We start from the raw sequence: 13,948 nt of genomic DNA on the forward strand, positions 1-13,948 counted from the left end.
TCTCTCCATTAATACTCAGAAATATCACAAATGTCTCTTTGAGGTAAGGTGTGCCTACTCTACAGATGAGAACACTGAGAACTCCAAAGGCTAAGTCACTCACTCAGGGCCATGGTGCTCCTCTCATTTCCAGCTTGGTGCCCCAGCAACAGGAATCAGCAAGCCACTGACTGCAGTCAGTGCTGCCCCCAGTCCAAGAGCTGCCCAATTTTATAAAGTATTATTGGAACACAGCCACACCAGGTTGCTTACGAATTACTTCTGGGTGCTTTTGTGCTACACAATAGCAGAGCTGATTAGTCAAGACAGAGATTTGATGGCCCCCAATAAAGCCCAAAATATTTACTATCTGAGCATTTACAGGGAAAGGTTGCCAACCCCTGCCTTGTCTTGTTTTCTGCCCATTCTCCAAAGGGAACCTTCAAAAAGCGAATTCAAGGCATGACACAACCTATTTGAAATCTTTGGAATAAAATCCAAATTTCCTCCTACAGCTGACAGGGCCAGCAGGGACTTGGCACCTGCTAACCTCCTTTCCTTTCACTCCCATAGATTACATTCCAACCCACTGGACATTTTTCCATTTATCTGATGGCTGGGCTCTTTCTAACCTCAGGACCTTTGCACATGCTATCCCTTTGTCTGGAATGCTTTTCCCCAATTTTAAGTCTCAGCTCAAATTCCATTTCCTCTGCAAGGCCTCCCCTGTGGTTAAGCTCCATCTCCACACACAGTCTGTTTCCTTTCTCGCAGCGATAATGGCTTGTCATCATTTTATCTACAGGCTCACTTTAACCCTCTCTTTTGCCCTAGGCTGCCAGCCCGATGAGGGCTGGACTGTGTCTGTGTGGCTCACTGTTCTCTCCACTGCCAACAGGTGATGTATGAATGTTTGAGACAGCAGCACAGACACATGGGCGTCCAGGCCTGCGGGACCCCTGCGCCACATTCCTCATGCAGGTGCTCCTTTCTTCCTTCCCACAGACATTCAGAAAGTGACATTTGGGACTTTCCTGGTGGTCCAGTGGCTAAGGCTCCACACTCCCAACGCAAGGGGCCCGAGTTTGATCCCTGATCGGGGAACTAGATCCTGCGTGCCACAAACAAAGATCCCACATGCTGCAACTAAGACCTAAGCCAAAGAGATAAATTTAAAAAAAAGAAAAGAAAAGAAAGTGATACTCATAGAAGTCTGCAGAGGGACACTCCAGAGAAGTGGACAAACAGATTCCTTCCTCCAGTGAAGTTCCCAGGGGCCAAATCCTCCCAGTCGAACACCCTTCTCCTTGTTCAGAACTGCTGGCCAGGGAAGGGGGTCCCACAGTGGCTGCCTGCGAGTAGCCCTCCCCAGGAGTCTGCCGCTCCTCCCTCAGACTCCGTTAAATGTCCCCAAGGATGCCACCCCTGAGAGGCTCTGGGACACAGCTGGGCTTTCCTGGAGAAGGCGACACGCAGGACTGGGGTTGGTGCTCCACGGGTTCCAGACCCCCGGGTATCATAGGTTGATCTGGGACCACCAAAGAGAGTCCTAACCCCCGGAACCTTGGGGAGAGGGTCTTTGCAGATATAACCAAGGCACTCAAGATGGGCCCACCCTTGATTTCCAGGCTAGGTCCTCAATCCCATGACCAATATCCCTTCTAAGACAGCAGAGAAGACATAGACACAGAGAAGGCCGGAGACTGGAATAATGTGGCCATACGCCCCTGCATGCCTGGAGCCCCCAGGTGAGGTGAGAAAGGACCCTCCCATGGAAGCTTTCAAGGGAGCGTGCCTCTGCCCACACCGACAGTTCGGTCGCTGTAAGTCAGCCAAGCTGTGGTTAATCTGTTATGACACCCACGGAAACTAATATACCTGGGAAGGGCGTGCTCATTTCTTGCTTCAACCCACAAAGAACCACAGGCGATTTTGCTGGCAGGGATGTGGGGTCTGAGTCACCCGGCACTGTTTGAATCCAGGCACCCAGGCTCCACGTGACCGCTGCTTCCACCTCCACACATACGCTGCCCCTCATCCCTTAGTATTTATCTTCAAACTGACCTGATGTTGTCCAACTCCAATGGATTTCCAAAGAGAACTTGATCTCTGAGTGGGGAGAAACCGCACCGCTGGCCATACATTCGCCCCCAAAATTTTATTTCCTGGTTCAGTCAACCAAACACTGATGAAGCGCTGACTATGTGCCAGGCAGTATTCAAGGCTCTGGAAATGGCAGTAGGGACAACGCAGAGAGGGATTCCTCTCCTGTGGACCCGGCTTTGTCCTGTGGAAGGGGCAGGGGATCACTGTCCAAATGAATACAAAGATGCTAAAATTAAAAACACTCTCTGGCATGTGCCCTAAAATCGAGTGACTGCCCGCCACGTGGGCATGTGCTGAGAAAGTCCCACACCTCCCCTCCCAGGAAAGGAGCTGAGGGTGGGGATCAGGGCGAGGCGGAGAGCAGGGTTTGGATTCTGGGTGTGCCACCTCCTGGCTCTAGCAGACCCCCCCCCCCCCCCAAAAGCCTCTGTTTTCCTTCCACCAAAGCAGGAGGAGCTCCCGGGGTCCCTGGTTCCCGTCTCCAAGAGCTTGTGATTCTGGAAAGGGAGGAGGCTCCCCCCAGGCGCAGAGCCAGGCTGGTCTGTGGGACTGGCGCAGCAGTATTTCCAAGGTGCTGAGCCCTCTGGGCTGGGAGGATGGGCAGGAGGGAGGTTCTGGAAGAGAAGGTGCAGGCCTGCCAGAGCTCAGAGCCCGTGCCAACCCCATCGTCCTGCGGGTGACAGGAAGTGCTGTCGCGTGACTTGTGGGATCTGCGGACAAACAAACTGTGAGGCTGGATCCTGGCCCAGGGAGGACAGGAAGCCCGCTTCTGAATCCTCTGGTTATAGTAAACATCGACCATTCACTGAGTACCTACAACTGGCCACATCCAGAAAACCTGTTTTATATAGTTTAGCAGCACAACAGTCATCAAAAAGAGTACTATTATTCCCAGTTTACAGATGAGGAGGCTGAGGCTCCACCAGGGCATACAGCTCTCAGGAGCCGGGCTAGGATCTGAGCCCAAGGCTGGTCTTGGCCTTCTCTTTCTACTACCATCAGCTCTGGTTCTGAACTAGTTAAGGAGTTTTCAGTGGCAAGATCCAATTCAAACTGGCTTAAGCCCACTTCCATTCCTCCAAAGACTTTGCTGTAGAGTTTTAGGGCTTTCGGGTACAGCTGGATCCAGATGCTCAAACAATGTTCTCACAATTCTTTCTCATCCTTTGGCCTTGTTTTCCTCAGTATTAGCTTCACCTTATGGTCCCAGAGGTACAAAGATGGACAACTACCCGAGCCTTCAGGCTTCTACTCTGCTTCACAAAATTTCTAGATATGTGACACTCTACTCATAGTTCTAGCACAAGAAAGAGAAATCCATTTTTGGCCTATGGGAATACTGTATCCCCTTAACCAGACAGCTGGTTCTGGTCTGGTGATGTGACCCAAGCTGGGCCCACTCAGGCCTTGTACAGGTTTTCTCTTTCTGTTTTTTCCTTGCTCCTTGAAATCACAAGTCAACTTAGTTATTTTAATCATTCATCAGATAAAAATAAAACAAAGATGTGAGAACAGCAGTTGCAGCATTTCCTGCAACTTTGGTCCACGAGAAAGAGCCACGGCAGGAAGAAAATTCACAATTCCATCAAGTGCACACACACTGAACTCTCAGGCTTCCTTTCCATCAGAAATTTACTGTGAGGAGGGATTGCCATGCCAATGGACAAACCGGGCTTGATTGGGCCTTCTTTAGGCTCTGCCTTTGGGGGCCTCCTGTACCCAGCCCTGCAGTGTGAGCCTGAGAATGAAATAACGTTTCCTGTGAAGTGATGGCATTAATAGCTGAGCAGTAGCTAATTCAGGGCATGCCAAGCAACAGGTGCAGAGTTACAGACTCCGTGCGAGGTCTCACTGTGATCTCACTGCATCCTGCTGGGGCTGCCGCACATTTTATCCCAGGTAAGGAAACTGAGGCTTGGGACTCCAACTGACATGCCTACATCCATCCCACAGTCAGTTGGGCACAGCCCCAGTTTTAGAACTCAGCCCTGATTCCAAAGCTTGTGCCCCTGGTTTCCACTTTAGGCTGCACTTCGTGGTCCTGGGTGCACAGCCCTGGTCCACTTCAGGGAGAGATGGATCCAAGGCTGTGGCTCCTCCAAGCCCCTGCCTGGCCACAGCCAGGAAGGACATTCTCTGAGCCAGAGCAAAATTCCCATCCCAGGCCTCTGAGGCAGGCTGCCTTTTCTACCACAAAGGGCCCTGAAATAAGAGGCTGCAGGCCTGCCTCCCACTCTGGGTGACCTCTGCACAGCTGTGCTGCTCAGGCACTCACTAATCTCCCCAAGCCTCAGTTTCCCCATTTGTCAAAGTTTTCTCATCCCACACTTGGCTCAGTGGTTTCCAAACAGTTTCAGGCAAGGACAGCGTGAGTAAACAAGCACGCAGACCCCCACATGGAAGACTGCTGAAAGAGTGGCTGTTCCAGAAAACTGAGGCCTGGGTCTTGGCTCTCAGAAGTCTTGGGGGAGCTGTGTGCACTTAAGTCTACCAGCTCAGCCCCAGGGCCCCCAGAGTGCTACTGGTCTGGGCCTCTCAGACCCTGACACACGCCCCGCCCACTGCCATCCCCCTCTCCATAGAGAGTTTTCTTCCCAGATGGGTTCATCAAGACCCTTGGGGTCCAAGTGATGAAAACTCAACTCAAACCAAGTTAGGCCAACAGAACCATAGGTACAGGGTCCCCAGAATTCTTCAGCTTCTCTCAAATTTGGCCCTCTCTGGTTTTAAAGGTTTTTCAACTTAGCACAGTCCTAGGGAAATTATGAACGCCTTCCTTTAGCCTGTCTTTCCCCAAGGGGCCTGGTCCCTGGTTCTCACTCCCATCTCATTTGGAGCCTTTTTCTCCCTCCTCCGGGCCTTTGCACATTCTGTGTCCACCAAGAACTTCCCCACATTCTTCCTTACGCGACTTATTCTCACCATTCAGGCTTTAGCTCAAGTATCACCTCTTCAGAGAGGTCTTTCTTGTCCACTCCAACTTAGGTAGCCCCTAACCTCTCCCCATCACCGGGCCTGGTCTCATTTCCTTATCATAGTTCAGAACAGCCTTATCGTCTATGTGCTCCCATGCTTGCTGTCTATCTCCCCATTAGAATGTCCATTGCATAAGGCTCTGCGCTACTTACTGCCGTGCCCTGGCCTCCAGCACTGTGCCTGCTGTGGACAAGCACTCCATAAATAGCAGCGGAACGAACAAGCACACGATAGACAGCAACTCTTCATGCTTTATCAAGTCCAGACTCCTCTGCCTCCAATTCAACATCTCACCTCCTACTCCTCTGAGGGAAGCCGCACCCTCCAGCAGGGGCCACAAGCCAGTCCATCCTTGCCCCCAGTCCACACACTCACTCGCCCATCGCCACATCCTGCCACTTCTAACCCTCATCTCTCAAAGTCAACTGCCTCTCCCTGTCTCTACCACCGTCCTCCTGGCCCAGGTGCCATCTCTCTCCTTGGGACACCAGCGGCAGCTTTGCCATGGTCTCTGCCAGAATCCCTTCTTGCCCAGTCCAACCCGATGCCCTCAGCACAACTTTGATTCTGTCACCCTCTGCTGAAAAACTACCAATAGTGTCATCCGGGACACTAAAAGGAAACTCAGCTGCCTTCCCGTGGACCCTGGGCTCTGCAGAACTGCCTCTAGGAGCTCATCCTTGCCCTCTTGCCCCTATCTTTCTGCTCCAGCCCCAGGTTCCCGGGACCCCTATCTTCACAGAGCACTCAGCAGTGTTGTTCACACACCGCTGCCTCCTGTGTGTTGGTCAGGGCAGATATCTCACCCGGTTCTGCAGGCTCAGCCCAGCCTTGGGCTGCTTTAGTGCTGCTTAATAAACGTCAGTAAATGCAGGGATGAATCAATGCAGTTGAGTACCTAGCATCCGTCAGGCATGAAGCTAAAAATATTTCATTTTCTAACAATCTTTCAAAGTAAGCACTACCATGTTTGACTGACACATGAATGAATGAACAAACAAATGAACGAATGAGAAAACTTCTAAACAAGGGCAGGGCCACAATCCAAAAGCGTAAAGAAGCCAGGAGCGAATGCACTTAATGATGTGTGCTAAGTCGCTTCAGTTGTGTCTGACTCTGCAACACTATGGACTGTAGCCCGCCAGGCTTCTCTGTCCATGAGGTTCTCCAGGCAAGAAGAGTGGAGTGGGTTACCGTGCCATCTTCCCAACCCAGAGATCAAACCCAAGTCGCTTGCCTGTGTTCCTGCATTGGTAGGCAGGTTCCTTATCACTATAACTACCTGAGAAGCCTGTACTTAATGACAGGCACCCAGTAAAAGGGACCAGTGGATGGACAGCACCATAGCAAATGGAGTGCCATGGCCTCTGTTAGGGGTTGAACTGTGTCCCCTCGAAACTCACAAGTTGAAGCCCTAACCCCCAGGAACTCAGAATGCGACCTTATAAGGAAACAGAGTCTTTGCAGATGTAGTCGAAGTGAAGTTGTTGGGGTGGGCCCTAATCCACTATGACTGGTTTCATCATAAAAAGGGGACATTGGGACAGAGACCGACACACATTGAGGGTGAGGGAAGACGATGTAGACAGACGCAGCAAGACAGCCACCGACAAAGCGAGGAGACAGGCCTGGAGCAGGTCCTTCCCTCACAGCTCTAAAAGAAACCCTGTCCACACCTTGACCTTGGACTCCCAGCCCCAGGAACTGTGGGTTGTTAAGCCACCCAGCCTGGGGCACTTTATCATGGCCAGCTCTAGCAAACTAATACATGGACGGCCTTCATACACCACAGTGTTTTTCAGTTCCTCTGGGTCACACAAGACTTGTCCAGGAGCTGCATTCTGCCCAGGAGGGCACAGGTGGCAACCCCTCCACCCTCACAGGTTCCCGGAGCACACCGTCCACAGGAGAGTTGGCTCCAGGGGGAAGCTGGGGTCAAACGGATCAAGTGGGAATTCAATTATGGTTTGGAGACGAGTCTGCGAGGTCGCTAATTAAACAAGGGCAGAGCCTGTAACCGAGGCCCCAGGCTCTAGGAGCTGTGTGGCAGCCCCCACACAGAGCCAGGCCAGGCCCAGCCTCTTTATCAAGTACAGGAGAAAACCCAAATTCAAGGCAAGAGATAGATCGGATCAGTTGAGACATGCCTCTCGACTAACACCCCAGCCTATGGTTATCAATACTCTATTAAGCATGTTGGAACTGCTGTTTACAAGTATCTGTTAATTATTAAAAGGGAATCTATTTTCCCCCCTCCATCTAGTTGGGAAATCTCATGTTACACAGAAAGGTTAATTACAAACCGACTTTCAAGAACCCTTTGTTGGAAGCTTCTGTTTCATTTTCTCCAAGATGAATCCTTGAACTCCATATTTGGGAATGCAGACACAGGCTGGCTTAGCAAAATCGTTTCCTCATTCTAGTAGCCCCCAGCTCGAGCCAACCTCTCAGATGGCCTGATGCAGCTAGGATTAACCAGAAACCACTTCAAACCCCACCCTCCACACACCGTCTAAAATGTGGTTTTGTTGCTTTTTCCGTTGAGACCGAAGACCACCATGTTTGCCACATGTTGTCCTGGTTGCAAAAGTAAGAGGGTCTCAAGTCCTGGGACCACAATGAGAGACATACAATATTCCAGGGGCTGCACCAATTAGGTCCATTTGCCCCCAGCCTTGGGGAAGGTAAATGGCCTATTACTTGGTGGGTAATGCATACCACATGGCATTCCTCAGCCTCGAGGAAGCCAGAGAGGACTCATTCTCCTAGCAAGCCCTGGGAGTGCACAGTGTAGAGCAGGCCCCCGGCACCAAGGCTGGGCCCCTTCCCCACCATCACCTGCACCAGTGAGCTTCCCTGCTCGCCAAAACTCCACTGGAGGCTTCCCAGAATTCAGTTCTTTATAGCCATGCTTGGAAACCTTGTATATCTCTATCTGTAGCTCACTCTTGACTTCCTACTTTTGCATTCCAGTCTCCTATAATGAAAAGGACATCTTTTTTGGGGTGTTTGTTCTAAAAGGTCTTGTAGGTCTTCATAAAACCATTCAACTTCAGCTTCTTCAGCGTCGCTGGTTGGGGCATAGACTTGGATTACTGTGATACTGAATGGCTTGCCTTGGAGATGAACAGAGATCATTCTGTCGTTTTTGAGATTGCATCCAAGTACTGCATTTCGGACTCTTTTGTTGACTATGATGGCTACTCCATTTCTTCTGAGGGATTCCTGCCCGCAGTAGTAGATATAATGGTCATCTGAGTTAAATTCACTCATTCCAGTCCATTTCAGTTCACTGATTCCTAGAATGCCGACGTTCACCCTTGCCATCTGTTTGACCACTTCCAATTTGCCTCGATTCATGGCCCTGACATTTCAAGTTCCTATGCAATATTGCTCTTTACAGCATCGGACCTTGCGTCTATCACCAGTCACATCCACAGCTCGGTATTGTTTTTGCTTTGGCTCCATCCCTTCATCCTTTCTGGAGTTATTTCTCCACTGATCTCCAGAAGTATATTGGGCACCTACTGACCTGGGGAGTTCCTCTTTCAGTGTCCTATCATTTTGCCTTTTCATACTGTTCACGGGGTTCTCAAGGCAAGAATGCTGAAGTGGTTTGCCATTTCCTTCTCCAGTGGACTACATTCTGTCAGACCTCTCCACCACGACCCGCCCGTCTTGGATTGCCCCGTGGGCATGGCTTGGTTTCATTGAGTTAGACAAGGCTGTGGTCCTAGTGTGATTAGATTGACTAGTTTTCTGTGAGTATGGTTTCAGTGTGTCTGCCCTCTGATGCCCTCTTGCAACACCTACCATCTTACTTGGGTTTCTCTTACCTTGGGCGTGGGGTATCTCTTCACGGTTGCTCCAGCAAAGCACAGCTGCTGCTCCTTACCTTGGACGAGGGGTGAGCGCCGAAGAATTGATGCTTTTGAACTGTGGTGTTGGAGAAGACTCTTGAGAGTCCCTTGGACTGCAAGGAGATCCAACCAGTCCATTCTGAAGGAGATCAGCCCTGGGATTCCTTTGGAAGGAATGATGCTAAAGCTGAAACTCCAGTACTTTGGCCACCTCATGCGAAGAGTTGGCTCATTGGAAAAGACTCTGATGCTGGGAGGGATTGGGGGCAGGAGGAGAAGGGGACAACAGAGGATGAGATGGCTGGATACCATCACTGACTTGATGGACATGAATCTGAGTGAACTCCGGGAGTTGGTGATGGACAGGGAGGCCTGGTGTGCTGCGATTCATGGGGTCGCAAAGAGTCAGACACGACTGAGCGACTGAACTGAACTAAGCTGACTCTTGAACAACACAGCTTGAACTACTCAGGTAGATACACTTGAACTACTCAGGTAGTTCACTTACACTCAGATTTTTTTCAATAAATACTATCAATACAACACTACACGATTTGTAGTTGGTTGAATCTCCAATTGGTTGAATCCACAGATGCAGAACCACAGATGTTAATACAAAGGGCTGACTGTGAGTTACACTTGGATTTTTGGAGAAGGGGGCAGCAGAGGATGAGATGATTAGATAATGTCACCGACTGAATGGACATAAACTTGAGCAAACTCTGGAAGATAGTAGAGGACAGAGGAGCCTGGCATGCTACAGTCCCTGGGGTTGCGAAGAGTCGGACACAACTGAGTGACTGAACAACTAACCCTCCCATGTTGTTCAAGGGTCACCTGTTTACCTCCGATTGGTTCTTTCCCTCTGGAGAATCCTAACTAATGCACAACAGCTTAAATAAAAGAGAAGTTTCTGTCTCACCTGTGAGGTCAGGAGGTGCACAGGGTGTCCAGACTGCTATCTTTCAACTCTTATTATCCTGACTGTGTAGCTTCCAACCTTAGGGTGATCTGATAGGCTGAGATGACTGAGATGACTGCAGCCATCACATTCAAGTTCCAAGCTGGAAGCTTGAGGAATCAGGCAAAGCTAAAGGATGTTTGCCTCCCTTCCATCATCCAAGGATGTTAAGAGTCTCTACTGGGTGACTGGGCAATGTCACTGTTCTTAAATTCACATATGACCCTTCTGATCAGACAGACCTGGGCTAAGGCTGGCTGGGCCCTTTGTGACAGTGGGCGAAGGCTGTCAAGATGTAAGAACAGTTCTGCTTGTGTGTGGTCCACAGCAATGGTTTAGTGGAGACCAGATCAGGGTGTCATTTCCTGGGTAGACTCCTTTTGGGCAGAGTTAAGAGTGGCCAGAAGTGAAGGTACACATGCTGCAGCCAGCCATCCAAACAGAGCCAGGAAATAAAATGTTACGTCTCTCAACACGGGCAGAGGCTGGCCACCATCTCGGCTCATCCCACAGGGTCTGATGCTTCTTGGGACGCAAGAAGCACGGCTAGTGCCCCTGGACTGGGAGAGCCTGTTCTCCAAGGGAATTGTAAGTTGAAGCCAGAACCCTCCACGTGGGGAGGAGTGGGTTAAGAGGGGTGAGGTTATGGCTACTCTCTATCCTGGAACTATGGCCTTTACTATCAAACAGCAGCAGAGTCAGTGCTGGGCTTTGCGAGGGGCATGGCTTCATGGCAGGAGACACGGGCTAAGAACAGAAGCGGGTTATGGCCAGGCCATCACGTGGTTGAGTGGCAGGCTTTTTAGAGGTGCTCAGGAGAATCTGTGAGAGAAGGCCCCTGGCTCTATCTGCCGACTGCCAGAGACGAGAAAATGCCTGCAGTAGGGCCTTGGAGCCCACACCTTGTCAGATACCTATTTACCATCTCCTCCGTCCTCTCTTCAAACTAGGCTTCATGCGGTTGAAGGGCAGGAAAATAGCAGGCTTCCTGGAACTTTTCAATAGAAGCACTCATCAGGCAGCAGAGTGCACTGAGAACTGAAATTTCTTTGAGATCCTGTGTTCTATTGTTGAAATTCACGTTGAAGTAGCATTTCATGCCCCCTCTCCATGCTTCCAGAATTTTGTCTTGTGTATTTCGCTCCTCAGGCTTGCCGGGTGGCCTGCCTCCTCCCCTCGTGCCCTCCAGCCACACCAGCCTTTCCCAGGCAGCAGCCATGGAGGGTCCCTGGCGCAGGCAGAGCGGGTCTCATGCTGGGCTCCCCAGCCAGCCGGGCACACCTCCCTCAAGCGGCAGCCGACTCTATTAAGCAAAATCTTCAGATGTCCGGGTCGCAGGGCAGTGGGGATTTTCACAGGCACTGAAGTGGATGGTCACGTTGAGAGGCTGCCAGCATCTCACCTGCTGTCAGGAAGAAAGGCTTCTGGTGTCCAGGGAGTCAAGAATGACTCACTTAAGCAGGAGTGTCACTAAGATGAGAGAGGATTCAAGAGCGCAGCTGACAGCGGAGCACGCTGTTAAATCCTCCCGGAAAGTGACAGAGGACAAACCCACAGGGTGGGGAGCCGGCCCCCTGCCATGACCACGATGCTGGCACGCAGACACTCCGGGAAGATTTTCCGGTTACAGTTACGAGAGCCAGGACTTTCCCTCTTCTGCGGTTGGACCTGGTTTACAGCTCTGAATGGCCCTATCTCTGTGATTAATTGGAACCTGAAAGTGAAAGAAACAATACCCTTGCAAAGCTACTGTGGTTTCAAATGTGGCCTCCACGGTGGGAAGTGGCAGAAAGATTAGATAGATAAGGAAATATTTAAAAACAAGATAAGACAATCACAAAACAAAACAAAACGCTTCTCATTCATTCCCGCTATTAACATCAGTGAAGCAGTAGAATGAACATGCAGGACAATTTTTGCTCTCCCTTACTAGAAACATAGCAAAATATTAGCAACGAATGGGCCACTTTGGAGCAGAGAACAGGGCAGGAGCGGTTTGCTTCAGAGGTGAGGAAAATGAGCCCAGGGAGGCTGACTTGCCCAAGGTCACCCCGTCAGGTGGAGGTGGGAGTCTCACCCAGTTCTGGCTCCTAAAGTTTGTCCTGTTCTTTCCAAGCATCACATCCGCTTGGTGTTCTGCCCTGTCATCTGAGAGTCTTGGAGGTCAGCAGAACCGGTGCAGCAGCCTGGGCAAGTTCTGGTCCAGTCTACATGGCAGCACCGTGGCGTCAGGCATTTAAAGTGACGGTGTCACCATGGGCCTCTTTCTCTTGTCCCGTGCTGAGCTACTGAAGAATTGGTGTGTTGGATATTTTGTTCTCTTCCTCCCTGACTCCTTCGAGCCTCTCAGCTGCCTTCTGCCTGGAATTCCTACGGCTCCAGGAAGTGCTCCACAGTGGAAGAGTTGATTAAAAATGGCCTTGTAGGGTTCCCCGATTGCCTCGGTAGGTCTGATCCAGGGCAGGAAGGGCAAAGGCATCTACCTCCCACGGACGTGGGATGCCTGGAGAGCCGTGTTGAGATTTCTGAGTCTGAATTCAGCCGAAGAATACTGTGATCGATTTGTGATGCCTGGTACGTGCGAGGCAGGGAAACCAGGTGTGCATGGTCTAAAGACACGTGCAGGAGCGGCCACTCTCAGCCTGTGCCCTTTCTCCACACAGCCAGTCCCACTCGCAATCAGAACCGCACCCGGTGCATAACCAGGCACTGGATGCCCCACAGCAGGCTTCCACCCTAGCCTTGCAGTTAACACCGGGAGAGAAGGCAGGGTGACCAGGCAGAATACAACAGCCTTCACTCCAGATTTCAGTCCCTTTCTCTCCAGACAAGGCCAATGATCTTTTCTAGAAAAATCCGAGCCTTTCCTCAAAAGTTTTCAGTGTTTCTTAACTACTCTGTGTAACAGAGCTCAGGCTGCCAGATGCAGACTGACCTTTCCTGACAAGCACCAGTAAGGGTGGCCAGATTAGAACCTGGCTTCTCATGATTAGCAAGCAAGACTTTGATCAAGAATTTTTACACCTAACACACCAGTGGCTCTGAAGCTTTCCTTGCTATGATGTTAAAGTTTCAAGAGCTCTACAGAACTGCTGGGAGGTCATGGATGAAAGAGATACAGGGCCTCACTGACAGCTCTTTCCTTCTCACTGCTCTGGGGAAGGGGCTGGCCGGTTTCCACGTTACTGGACAATGAATGCAGAACTTTTCAGCTGAAGACATCATCCTACCCTCAACCAAGATTAACTCAGCAAGAGCTTCCTACCACGGTGATGTTAATACATCGGCCATGGTATTCCTCAGTAGGGGTGTCTAGACATGTGTTAGAGACTTCACCTTCCTTCTCATCTTCACAACTTGAAGGAATTCACTAAGACATGCCTGCCTTTCCATAGTAGGGACCAGCCTTCAACTGTATGCCTTCATCTATTATGGGGGGCAGCCTCTAGCTTCCCCAAAGGGTAGTGCCAGTGTGGGGGCCCTCAGACTCCTCAGGTACCAAGGAAAGCTGAGAGGCGGGGTGCAGCCAGCCCATTGCCTGAGGGTGCTGGGAAACACGAGTCACTATCCGTTCCCTACTCTTCCATCCACCAGATTCTTTCCAAGACTCTTGAAGAGCCAGACTCGGGTTATGACCCAGTACTGGAAGACAAAACAGGATGAAGTTTGCTTTCTTTTCCCAGGACAAATCAATTTTCATATTACGATCCTGCACCATTTACGCTCTTCCCATTTGCTAGATCAAGTACAGACTAAGAGTAATCGGGTGAGTCTTAGAAGTGTCCTAAGTGGTTTCCACATTCTTTGGAAGTGACTACCTCCCTAGCACTGGGCAAGATGCCGGCTTAGCCCAGCTTTTAGGTATGACACTATTTCCTTTACATGAGGGTCATAGTTAACCTACCTGCAGTTGGCCAGAAATGGGTTCTTTCCAGGGTTCTTCAGTCAGGCACTGAATTAACCAGTTACCCACCATCTTCACTTCTTTCATTAAATCATCACTGCCTACCTCAAAGGACTCCTTCAGAGACACTCGTTTGCTTTCTTCCAAAATTCGGGCATTCTT

Source organism: Budorcas taxicolor, chromosome 1 (assembly GCF_023091745.1).
Source record: "Budorcas taxicolor isolate Tak-1 chromosome 1, Takin1.1, whole genome shotgun sequence".
In the NCBI taxonomy this organism is placed as follows: domain Eukaryota; kingdom Metazoa; phylum Chordata; class Mammalia; order Artiodactyla; family Bovidae; genus Budorcas; species Budorcas taxicolor.